Raw genomic sequence first — 13,901 nt, 5'->3', positions numbered from 1 at the left:
GAACAAATTAGTTGAGCAATATATTAAAGGCTGTTTCAGATGATCCATCCTGTGTTCATCTGTTGAACTTTCCATTTCCATGGTACACAACAAAAAGACAATCCGTGTTCATCATCTTGCTTTATACACTACAACCCCATTTGTTCAAAAGGTTTCATATTAATGAAGATAAACTAGTTTATAAACAACAGGCTAACTGGCCACGAGTTTTGTAGAGGCTGAACCCTGGACCTGATCTCATTTACATTAGTGTAAATCAGTAGTGAGTCCACTGAAGTCTTCTGAATTACGTTGGTATAAAACTGGTGTACGAGAGTTCCGAATTAGCCCTTTTGGGTGCACAGTTCCAAGATCCTATTGCTTGCTGGATGTTAACTCTCATTCACTTCAGGTGAGAGTTACTAGTATTCTGAGGTGGGAGGACAGAATCATGGGAGTTGTTTGTGTCAGAGTGCAGTGAAAATATGCCAGGTGACTATATATGAAAATCCTGGGGGAAATAACTGAGCTTTTTAAAAAAAACAAGACTCAGTTAAATGGAGTTGTATTATGTATGTTTACTAAGAAAGAGTGACAATAGTACAGTAGTTAGGTTTGGAGCCAAATTCTGCTCTCATACTAGTAGAAATTCTGAGTGATGCCACTGACTTTATTGGAATTAAATAATATTGACAACCGTGAAAGGGAGAGCAGAGTTCTGTAATTAATTCCTGAGAAGCCAAGTAATCATTTTTGCCTCCATATATGCAGCTGAAAAGTGAGTAAAACACTTACATGCCGCAAATATGTGCTGGAAAGTTTAATTTTTGCAAAGCTTTTAATAAGTGCAAGTTATTGCTACTTTTACTAAATAATGCCAGGTTCATCTATGAATAAAAGCAATCAAATTTATGTCAAACAACTGCAACATTAGATTGCCATGTAGCAAATGAATTTAAGTGTAAAGTGTCTCATGTATTATACTTATTACTTTTAATTTTTCCCTTGTCCACCAATCAAAGCATTTCAACATATTCCAAATGTTATTTTTCCATATATAGAAAAATGAGCCAAAAGAGGCATTTTCCCTTTTTTTATTTTTAAACATTTCATTATTTGTAATACCCTCATAAAGTTGGAAATAGAACCACTTTTCTTGTCTATTTTGTTCATTTAAATATTTCGTATATCAGAAGCAATAATATTTCCCGTATACTTTTCTCTGGGTTTGAGTACCAACATCTTTAATTATATCAACAAGAATGCTCAAAATTTTGGAGATAATATTTATTAACAACTTTAACTCTAGCAGGTGCAGCTCCCACATTATTGCATGTCACACCCAGAGACTGATTTTGAATTTACTAGTTTCTCATAAGAAGATTTGTAGTTTTAAAAAACAAAATGGTACAAATGATTTTAAGTATACTTAAGAGTTCTTTGAAACTGCAACCAAACACTGACAAGAGGAAAGTGAATCAGTTCAACCTGGATTTTAAAGCATTTGAGGGCTTATTACACAGGAGATTAAAAAACAGCGGGGGGGGGGGGGAAATCAGTGCCAACCTGGAGTCCTGGTGGGAGAAAAGAGTAGGGAGGTATACAGGGAGCAAAGTACAAAGTTGAAACCTGCAAGGTTCAATACTGGAACAACTTTGTTTAACATATGGCTAAAATGTTCAAATCTGGAGGGCTAAAATCAGGCTTCCAAATACATATTAACCTCCTAAATAGAAGTGGCCTCATTTTCAGAGGTGCCGAATACCCACAAATCCCAATGAAGTCAAGAGGAGGCACTGGGGCTCCTCACCTCGGAAAACCAGGCCCATTTTATTTAGCTATTTAAACACGAATTTAGAAGTCTTATTTTAGGCATCCAGGTTTGACAGTTTTACCCTGATTAAACTGATCTTGAAGCTGGTACAATCTGTTGCATTTTAAAATTAACTGGTGAGAGTTACAGAGAACAAGTCCCTTTTTTTTTTTTAACACAAGTTTTGTTTCAGCATTAATATGAAATGTTTTTTAAACAATATTCAAATTAATTCTAGAATTAGAGCTAAAGAAATATCAAGGCCCTGATTGTAAACTCTTTAGAAACTCCACCTTGTGGTCACCTGCTGAATATTTTTACAGTTCACTATAGCAGTTAGTTTACTTTAATAAAATATAATTTAAAAATAATAGTGTTGAAATAGTCTACACTAAATTCCCACTAAATCTAGATTAGACATATAAATGGTTCTGCACACTAGAATAGGGTTGCCAATTTTGGTTGGACGTATTCCTGGAGGTTTCATCATATGACAATCTTTAATTAAAGATTAATCTTGAATTTCTGGAGACTTCAGGACAATCCTAGAGGGTTGACAACCTACAGTAGAGGCTCATTTGTAACAAGGGAATCAAGGAAATCAGCTATTGGAAACCATGGTTGTCCAAAAACTGCGCTACAGCCTTGGACAAAGCCGGACTGTTGAAATAAAGTTAGGTCTCAACTACAAGATCACATAGCATTTAATTACGTTGGGGAACAACTCTGCTGTAACCACTTCCTTCAACATGATTGTTGTAGCAAATCCAAGCCTTGAAAGACTTCTCCTAAACAGGTCACATGGGCATTTGGAAATAACCAGATACATAACTATAGCAGCATGAATAAAATGTTCTGCAGGTCAAAACAGAAAGAGAGGAATTACTACTACTATGTTTCTAAAGTAAATCCTCCATTTCCCACCCCCTGTGGGAACTTAAGGTCCTATGTGATATATTAAAATAATAAAATGCACTATTAAAGTCTTTAAGCAAAGAAAGGGCATCTGCAACAGAAGATAAATGTGCTAAATGAGGCTGAGAGAGGAAGGTAATAAATATAAGGTCACCAGCAATCATGTTAAAACGCACCATTGGAAAAAAAGATTTAAGGGGTTTTTTTTAAAAGAAGAAGGGGACAGATAGATTGATATTCTATGAGAGTGAATTCCATACATTAAGGCCCATCACAGTCAAAGAATAATTGCTGATTAAAATACTACAGTACTCCTGGATCTCGAAAAGACAGGTGATGTGTGAGCATAGAAACCAGTCAGAAAGAAACATAGGAAGAGGCCTCGCATACAGCCAGGGCCCACATCACTGTGGGCTTTAAAAACCCAGTCAATGTAAAATATACAGAGCAGGCATCATTTGATCATAGTTGCTCAAAACCATGCGAGCCAACATGCTGCTCCTTTCTGCACACAAGAAGGAGCACTGCTATAAGCTCTCGTGGGAGGGAATGAAAATCAAGTATTTTAGGCATGAGAGCACACACATTGCTGTTGCAAGGCTGAGATGAATAAGGGTGAACCCTCCTGTAAAAAAACAAACCTGAAACACAGATAGATTTCATGGAAAGAACTTGAATGTAACAGCAAACTATTTAACCTGACTTACTATTCAGAGGGAGATATAAATTAAAAAAACAGTAAACCAAAAAAAATTCAGGGGTTTCTTGCACCTTCCTCTGAAGCATCTGGTACTGGGCACTGCTGGTGACAGAATGCTTGACTAGATCAACCCTGAGGTTTCTGATCCAGAATAACAATTCCTATGTGTGCACCAATATAGTTAAATCAGTGAAACCTCCCTTGCATAGAAACTCTTAAATCTGTTTAAGATCGTCAAAAATCAATTTAGCTTAAATAATATTTTTACAGATTTACCTTAAATCTATTAGGGCACTCAATCCAAAATAATATCCGCACATGGGGTCTGCATGGATTTAAGTAGACCAATTTATAAAACAATGTAGTTAAATCAGTGCACAAACGGTGCGTACCGCAGCCCTAGTTGTAGTAATATGTTCTTTAATACCTGAAGGTGTTGGATAGCAAACACTTTGCTGAGACAGGATTGCCTAAACATGGTCAGTGAATGATTCCTCTGAACAACACTAGTCAATCAGATAAAGCAGTCAATAGAAAGCACAAGCATGGCAATCTCTTGGCACATAGTCAACGTATACATATTAACCCCCTCTTAACCTACTACTGTAGTAGTTTTATCTTTCTTCCTCTCTCTGATTAAATAGCAGCCTGAGAAGCAATAAATAAATAAATAATTGAAAAGCAAAACACATCCTCAATCACCTATTAAAAACAAGTTCGTCAAATATCTCCAGTCTTCTCTTCAGCCAAGAACAGAGCACTTGTTCCTGTCCCGACCACAGGATATTATTAAATGTATAGCAGCTGTAGGGTGACCACCTATCCTGAACTGGAGAGGACAGTCCCAAAATACAGAGTTTAAGTCCTGGTCCTGACCGGAATGACTCTGGGATAGCGTTTGTCACGGATTCTCTGACGCACCGCTCTGTGTATGCCCGAGGCTCACTGGTAGCATCAGTCTCTTCCTGGAGGGGGGCTGGGATGGGGAGGTGGGCCTTAGCCCCCTCCTCGCCACAAGGCCCCACCCCTGCTCTTCCTCTTCCCTCCAAGGCCCCACCCCCTGCCAACGCCGGAAGTCAGAGCTGGGCCATGGTAAGAGCCACCCAGGGAGCCTGAGCTGCTGTGGGGAGCCCCAGCCCTACACTTGCCCTGGGCAGCGCGCCCCAGGGGGTGGAGACATGGGCCAGAGGCTGCTCTCAGGCATCCCAGCCCAAGGGAGGTGGAGGGTGCGGGACTCCCCACAGTGGCCCAGGTTCCCTAGGCAGCTCTCACCAGAGCCTGGCTCCAGCTTCTGACCTGGCCAGGGCCTCAAGTGGAAGAGAAGCAGCAGAGGCAGGGCCTTGGAGGAAGAGGAGGGGCAGGGATGGGGCTCCTGCACATGTCCCACTTTTGCCATTTGAAAAGGTGGTCACCCTAGGCAGCTGTCATGGGAAATTCTAAGACTATTGTGGTACACAGGCACAGTGATTCTTAATTACACTGATGCCTCAAAAGAGCAGGAATATATGGTATGGTTAAATCAACAGCAGTAACAGACAAAGCAGCCTAAGGGAAAGGGACAAGGAGCTCATATTTCTCATTTATTCTGGACCAGAGTTAGCCACTTAATAATAACAACCACCAACTTAGAGCTAGCCAATCCAACTCTAACCATATCTGCCTGCCTGCCTTGGGCATCTCTCCACTTGATGATACCTGCTTGGTGTAGGCAGGAAGATAAACAAAGACATCCCATCAAGCTGAGTGTTAGGCCTCACTTTGCTCAGCAAATTAACAGTGACAGCTATAGACCACAAAAGATTAGAGGACAGGTGAACAAGCCAGAACTTTCCATCTCTCTGCTAGCTTTTACTGAATATGCCCCATTGCATCCGCTCTTAAGTGGATGAGAATAAATAGATAGCAGGCTTTATTATTTTAGTGTCACACTCTTATTAGCAGTACTGAGCTGTATTTGATATAGGGAGGTAAGGATAAGGGACGTGATCAGTTTCTCTCAGATCCGATGGTATCAGTGCGCACTGTCAAAAAGGAGAGCGCCGTTGACAGATTCTGATCTGCCTCTCAGACAACATCAGTAATACCAAACAATTAAAGAAATGATTGGCTGAAATTAAAATAAACAAAGAACAAATGTAGCCAGTCTGTTTTAATTAGAATAATATCAACTATAATTTATCTGCTCCATTTATTTTGCCATATGAACAATGTGGTTTTTTTTAAATTGTCAGATTTCATCTGCAACTATCTGTTTGCCTTCTACACTACTTAGAATTCTAAATCACCTGCAATCCACAGAGCTTTAATAATTACCACTGAACCTGACAACTGCTAACTACTGCACCTTCTACCTCACCTGCCTCCACTCTACCAAAAATACCATTGCTGACAATTAGTCCTACATGTATCAAGAGAATTATTCACTTAATCAACATAATACTAAAGTTATGCGTCATCCTACACATACAGCTTCTTAGCCAACATCTTTTGCAAGTTAAAAGTAATCAGGGCTCATATATATATAACTAAACAATAAAGTCTGTTCTCTTATTACAGTCAGATGACTGCATCCTGTGATCATTAAAGTGAATCATAGTGAGCTGATTTACTGTTTGAGGGAAGACACAGCTGAGAAGAATGACATTTTCTATCTCCTCCTCTTTCAGTTTCCAATGTCAATGTGATACAACAGTTATGATGACTAATTGTTCATGAAATGTAAGGCATCATGCAAATTTATACTGATTATGGTATCTCTGTTCAAAGGTCTTTACCATTATCACGGATGGGCAAGTCAGATTTGTTTGAAATGCAGCATAATCAGTATACATTCAGCACCCAAGAATTGCAGCTATTTATATGGGAAGCAGTGGCAGTATGGTATAGGGAAATGAACATGGAGTTGGGATTCAAGATCTTCTGATATCTAATTGCACTAATTGTACCACTATCACTGACGGATTCTGTGATCTGGGGGAAGTCGCTAACATCTCCATTACTGAGTTTCTTCTTCCCTCAGGAATGTTATCAGAATTAGTTAACATTTGTATAGCACCTGAAAATATAAAGTACTATTTAAGTGCTTGCTATCATTTATCTGAAATCAATTGCACAGTATTAGAAGCATTATTGCGCTTATAAGACCATTTAATAATAAAATCTACTATATTCAGTAATTGAAAATACAGGGTATATTTTTGTAATGATTATAAGTTTTAAGAGGGAGTTTTTTAAAACTACCTTCTTCTCATCCCAAAGCATCTTTAAGACATGAGGAACAGTACAGCATTGCCATTCGTTCTTGTCCATATCTATTTCTCCATTAATATTAGCCTGGTCACATCCACGCATTCAATGTCATGCCATCTAGTGGGTGATTGGCCTCTAGCTCTGCGACAGTGCTTACATTTGCATTATTTTCTTTGGCATCCTATCATCTGTTTGTCTGCTACAGCGTCTCCAACATCGTAATCCTTTCAAGTGCGGTCAGTCCCATACCCTGATTTCACATGCTACTCTCCTAACTTATTCATTTATCTTAAAATCATTCCACTTTGTATCTGCCATCTTCCAATGAACTCTCATCTCTACTGCCTCCAGCTTTCTGATGTCTGTTTCCTTCAATGTAACTGCCTCTAGGCAATTGAGTAATACTGTTAGTATGCTGATAAATGTTCACTTTGGTACCAAATATAATGTTATCATCAGTCCACAATCTCATCAACTTCTATGCATCCCTTGCAACTAAAGCACATCTCCTTTTAACTTCATTCTTGATGGAACCATTGGCACAGATCAAGCTTCCTAGGTACACATACACATGCAGGCAAGATAATGGTGCAGCTGATAGGGGACTCGATTAATAAAGAATTAAAGGAGGGTAATGTAATTAATACAAATCAACATGGGTTGGTTGATAAAGGTAATAGTGTTGACATGATATACTTAGACTTCTGTAAGGCATTTGACTTGGTACAACACATTTTGATTAAAAAACTAGAATATAAAATTAACATGGCGCACATTAAATGGATTAAAAACTGGCTAACTGGTAGATCTTAAAATGTAATTGTAAATGGAGAATCGTCATTGAGCAGGTGTGTTTCCAGCAGGATTCTGCAGGGATCGGCTTTTGGCCTTATGCTATTTAACATTCTTAACAAGGGCTGGGAAGAAAACTAAATTATTGCTGATAAAATTTAGGTGAGTGGTAAACAATGAAGAGGAGAGGTCGATGATTCAAGTGTGATCTGGATTGCTTGGTAAACTGGGCACAAGCAGACGATATGCATTTTAATTCAGCTAAATGTAAATGTATATAAGTAGGAACAAAATGTAAGCCATACTTACAGGATGGGGGACTCTAACCTGGGAAGCAGTGACTGAAAAAGATCTGGAGCTCATGGTGGCTAATCAGCTGAACATGAGATCCCAGTGTGAAGCTGTGGCTAAAAGAGTTAATGCATTCCTGAGATGCATAAACAGGGGTAACTCTAGTACAGTGGTTCTCAATCTGCGGCCCGCAGGCTACACGTGGCCCAATTAGCAATTAAAAATTTTCCGCTCCAGTCTAGCAGGGGGCGGGGCTGGCTGAGGGGGAGACAGCATCAGGCAGCCCTGCTGCAGCGCTCCTGCCAGCAGCGGGGTCAGTGGGTACAGCAGGGGGGCAGGAGAGTGGGTCTCTGGGAGGGTTTGGGGTAGGGCCTCTGGGCAGTGAAAGGCTCAGGGGTGCTGAGCAGTGGGGGCCTTGTGCGGGGCACTGGGCAGCATAGGCCTGGGAACTACGGGTGTGTGTGTGAGGGGTGCTGTAGCACCCCCAGGTTTTACTTGGGGCTCCACTCCTGGCCCTGTGCTTGGGGTCTCAGCTCCTGGCCCTGTGGGAAGCCCCCCCCCACCCAGTCCCACGCCGCAGGGCTCCACTCCTGGTCCTGCTCTGGGCATATGGATCTGTGGGAGGATTGTGCGAGGGAGGGGCGCTGGGCAAGAGGTATGTGTGTGTGTCTCTGGGCAGAGGAGTGCTGGGTACAGGGAGTCGGTGGGGCACTGGGCGAGGGGTTGGTGTGGTACGTGATCCGGGTCAGCCCTCGAGGGGAAGGGGCACGCTGGCAGTGCAGGGCTTGGCGGGCCAGTGTGCTTCTGGCAGAATGGTTCTCAACCTGCGGCCCAGAATGATAGATAGGTTGAGAACCACTGCTCTAGTAGGAGCAGAGAGGTTATCTTACCTCTATATTTGGCTCTGATATGACAACTGGTGGAATAGTGTGTCCAGTTCCGATGCTCACAATTCAAGAAGGATGTTGATATATTGGAGAGGGTTCAGAGAAGAGCCACGAGAATGATTAAAGTATTAGAAACCATGTCTTATAGTGATAAGCTAAATAGATTGAGCTCACTGGGTATGTCTAAACAGCAACTATACACCCATGGCTGTCCCATGCTAACCGACTTGAGCTCCAGGGTTCGGCCCATGCAACCATTTCACTGCTGTGTAGACTTCAGGGCTCGGGCTACAGCCTGGGCTCTAGGACCCTGTGATGTGGGAGGGTCCCAGAGCTTGGGTGCCAGTCCAAGCCTGGAAGTCTACACAGCAATGAAACAGCCTCCCAACCCAAGCCCTATGAGCCGGAGTCTGCCGTGGATATATCTTCGCTGTTTAGACACATCCTTTGAGTCTAACAAACAGACGGTTAAGGGGTGACTTGTTTACAGTCTTTCAGTATCAAAATATTTAATAATATTCAGTCTAACAGAGAAAGGTCTATCACAATTCAATGGCTGGGAAAAAAATTCAGACTGGAAATTTTTAACAGTAATTAACCAATGGAACAATTTACCAAGGGTTGTGGTGGATTATTCATTACTGACCATTTTTAAATCAAGTTTAGATGTTTTTCTAAAAGATACGCTCTAGGAATTATTTTGGGGAAGTTCTATTGCCTGTTATTACACAGGAGGTCAGACTAGATGATCACAATGGTCCTTTCTGGCCTTCGAATCCATAAGTTTTTAACTTGTTCTATGACTTCACTGCTAGAACAAGTAAAAACGTATTGATTCCAAGCCACTTTGTCTTCTTGGCGTTTATTGTAAGTCAAGTCGGCTACATAAATTTTCCAAGATAGTGAAGAGTATCATAATTAATTCAAATGTGTCTGCCAGTTGTATGTCATCCACATAAGCTAAAGAGCTTAATGCTACATTCACCCCGCGTCATGCCCTTCAATTTACTTATTTTTTAAACCAATTTTTTGGTTGAGGAAGCGCTCCCCTTAGATCTCTGCTCCACTTTTCCTTAATTAGCCATGGGGGTTTTGCAGAGCAACATGAGGCCTATTCCTGCCATCAAACTATAAGAGCTTGTCTTCACTAGAGTTTTATCTTAAGTTGATCACCAATTAACTCAAGATATATAAAGGGTCTGGACACTCCCTAGGCTTTGCTTTACTCGTTTACTGTTCCGGGGTACACTTTACCAGTAAAGCACAAGCATTTTTAGATGCCTTCTCTACAGAGCTCCAAGTTCTTAAAAGCATCTGAGGATGAACCTAGGAATCAAACCCTTTTGTGGAGTGCCAACTCCAAGACCACTGGGCCAAATTCTATGCTATAAAAATGTATATACATTTCTGATTTAGGTTAAGTATGTAGGTGAAATAAGTGCTAGTGAAAGACACCAAGATTGAGTTCTCTGAAGAATAAACTCCAGTGTTTATCCCCGGAACAGATACACAGCTAGGGTGACCAGATGTCCCAATTTTATAGGGACAGTACCAATATTTGGGGCTTTTTCTTATATAGGCTCCTATTACCCCCACCCTCTGTCCCGATTTTTCACACTTGCTATCTGGTTACCCTATACACAGCAAAGGCAGCAGACTTCTATTTTCTTCTCATGGCTCCCACCCATGTTCTTCAGTAATAACCAGGAAGAATAATTTTAATGGGTGAAATGGTAACTCAGGCTTCCTGGCCCAATAATCATCTCTGCTAAGACTATCAAAAACCCAATTAGTAGAGTTTTTTAAAAATGCAGAAACATGCCCACTGCACACCACCAATGTATTTGACATAGCTACTGACCAACCACTGGATGGTAACTTTCAGTCACTACCACCCTGGGTTGGATTTGAAAGACTGAAAAATTCTTCAGCCCATTATCAAAACGTTGACCCATCTACTCTCAGTTGTGTATTTTCAGAAATCTGTTTAAAAGTTAGATGCCAAAAGATCCTGAGCAGAGCCTTCAGGTACAGTGCAAATTGGTGCTGAAACACTTTCTCTAGGCAATTTGTGATTCCAACTTACTTTAGTTTTTGAAATCCAGAAAAATTGTTCTATGCAGCTTTCCTATATAAAATGTCCAGGCTCTGATTTTCAGATGGTTTTCTTTAAACCATGATGAAATGCATCAGATGAGGGGCGCTGTAGAAAGAACGGTTACTTACCTGCTGTAACTGTTGTTCTTCAAGATGTGTTGTTCACGTCCATTACACATTAGGTGTACGCGCGCCGCGTGCACGGACGTCGGAAACTTTTTCCCTTAGCGGCTCCCATCGGGCCGGCAGGGCCCCCTCCCTCCCGCCAGAGCGGCACCCCGCTCTAGGGTATATATATCCCTGCCGACCCGACCCCTCCGGTTCCTTCTTGCCGGAGACTCCGACAGAGGGGAAGGAGGGTGGGAAGTGTAATGGACGTGAACAATACATCTCGAAGAACAACAGTTACAGAAGGTAAGTAACCGTTCTTTCTTCTTCGAGTGATTGTTCACGTCCATTACACATTAGGTGATTCCCAAGCTTACCATTGGAGGTGGGTAGGAGTCAAGGTACAACTGACTGTAGCACAGCCCGTCCGACCATCGCGTCCTCTCTGGTCTGATGGTGGATCGCGTAGTGGGCTGTGAACGTATGCACGGACGACCAGGTGGCCGCTTTACAGATCTCCTGGACAGGGACCTGCGCCAAGAAGGCCGTTGAGGACGCTTGGGCCCTAGTCGAGTGGGCCCGGATCTCTGGGGCCGGAACATTGGCAAGCTCATAACATGTGCATATACAATGCACAATCCACGCCGATAAGCGCTGTGTCGAGATAGGCAAGCCTTTCATACGTTCCGCAATGGCAATAAACAGCTGAGGTGTTCTGCGGAACGACCTGGTCCGTTCCAGGTAAAACGCCAATGCCCTTCGAACATCGACGGTATGTAGGCTGCGGTGATGAGGGTCCGTATGGGGTTTAGGGAAGAACACCGGTAGACAAATGTCCTGTCCCATGTGAAACTGCGATACCACTTTAGGGAGGAATTTGGGGTGCGGCCTCAGCTGCACCTTATCCTTATGAAAAACTGTATAAGGGGGTTCTGAAGTGAGTCCGCAGTTCCCCCAGATGCGCCCCCCAACCCAGGTCCGATGCATCTGTTACTAACGTCAGAGTGGGCTGTGGGGCAGCGAAGGGGATCCCGCCACCAGCGGAGCGAGCCCAACACCCGATCCGGGATCGTCACCACTAGATCCAAGGGGTCTCTGTTGGGGCGGTACATTTGGGTAAACCACAACTGCAAAGGCCGGAGCCTTAGGCGGGCATGTCTGACTACATGTGTGCAGGCTGCCATGTGTCCCAGGAGCTGCATGCAACACCTTGCCGTTGTCGTGGGGAATTTTTGGACTGAGCTTACGGCCCTCTGAATTGTCAGGAACCGTGACTCTGGGAGGCTTGCCCGCGCGGTCACCGAGTCCAGGACTGCACCTATGAAGTCCAGTCTCTGTGTGGGAGCTAACGTGGACTTGGGCACGTTGACCAGGAGGCCGAGCCTGCCGAACATCTGTAAGGCCAGCGTCACGTGAGATCGGATCTCGGCCTCTGACCTGCCCGCGAGGAGCCAGTCGTCCAAGTACGGGAACACGCGCATCCTTCTCTTCCGAAGGAAGGCTGCTACCACGGACATGCATTTCGTGAATACTCGTGGTGCTGATGCCAGGCCAAAAGGCAGGACCGTAAATTGGAAATGGCGCTGGTTGACAGTGAAGTGCAGGAACCGCCTGTGGGCCGGATTGATGGCGATGTGAAAATAGGCATCTTTCATATCGAGGGCAGCGTACCAATCCCCCGGATCCAGGGATGGGATAATAGTTCCAAGGGAGACCATACGGAAGCGCGTTCTGACCAGAAACTCGTTTAGGTCGCGCAGGTCCAAGATAGGACAGAGGCCCCCTTTTGCCTTGGGAATCAGGAAGTACCTGGAGTAGAATCCTTTTCCCCTTAGGTCCGGTGGGACCTCTTCCACTGCTCCTACTGCGAGAAGGGTCTGTACCTCCTGCATGAAAAGTTGCTCGTGAGAGGGGTCCCTGAAGAGGGACGGGGAAGGGGGATGGCAGGGAGGGGGCGAGGAAAACTGGAGGGAATAGCCCGCCTTCACTGTGCGCAGGACCCAGCGGTCCGATGTTATGCGCAACCATGCCCGGTAGAAATGGGACAGGCGGTCCTTGAAACTTGGAGGAGGATCCGGTATGGAATGTGGTACGCTGTCCTCGAGCGTAACTTCAAAAGCCTGGTTTGTTCCCTGGCTGCAGCTTGCCCTGGCCGTGACCTTGACCCTGGTTAGGCGTATTGTTACGTCTCCGCCTGTTATCCCTGCCACGACGGCGGTACGGTTCGTGCCGAGGGCGAGGGTGGTACTGCCTCTGTGGTGGCTGAGGTTTAAAGGGCTTGCGCTGTGTCACCGGGGTATGCATTCCTAATGACTTTAGGGTTGCTCACGAGTCCTTAAGGCTATGTAGCCTGGCGTCCGTTTGGTCGGAGAACAAGCCCGAACCTTCAAACGGGAGGTCCTGCAGCGTGGTCTGCACCTCTGGCGGAAGGTCTGAAGCCTGTAACCATGCCGAACGCCTCATCACTACCCCTGATGCCGGGGCGCTCCGCACTGAGGCAGACGGTGCCGCCGAAGTGGAGGGCTGCAACGCCGTCTCCATGAGCAGCTGCTTGAGGCGAAAGTCTCTTTCTTTCTTAGTTCTGGGCTTAAAGGCCTTGTAGATCTTGCAGCGCTCTTTCTGGTGAGCTTCCCCCAGGCAGCGGAGACATGAGTCGTGGGGGTCGCTCAATGGCATAGGCTTGCGGCACGTGGCACAAGACTTGAAGCCTTGGGCGTGCAGCATGCCCCGCCGCCCAGGGCCAGTGCCGGGGTTGACCAAGCAACCACAGCAGGAACTTTAAGTACCTAATGAGCTGTTAACTACTAAGCTCAACACTACTACTAAATAACTGATAACTGTTTGCTAAATAACACTAATGACTATGCTAAGGGACACACTCTCAGACGAGAGACAGAGTTGTTCCAATGCCGCCACGGACGGTAAGAAGGAACTGGAGGGGTCGGGTCAGCAGGGATATATATACCCTAGAGCGGGGCGCCACTCTGGCGGGAGGGAGGGGGCCCTGCCGGTCCGACGGGAGCCACTAAGGGAAAAAGTTTCCGACGTCCGTGCACGCGGCGCGCGTACA

Source organism: Trachemys scripta, chromosome 10 (assembly GCF_013100865.1).
Source record: "Trachemys scripta elegans isolate TJP31775 chromosome 10, CAS_Tse_1.0, whole genome shotgun sequence".
Classification (NCBI taxonomy): Eukaryota; Metazoa; Chordata; order Testudines; family Emydidae; genus Trachemys; species Trachemys scripta.
Note: the sequence above shows the minus strand (reverse complement) of the source record.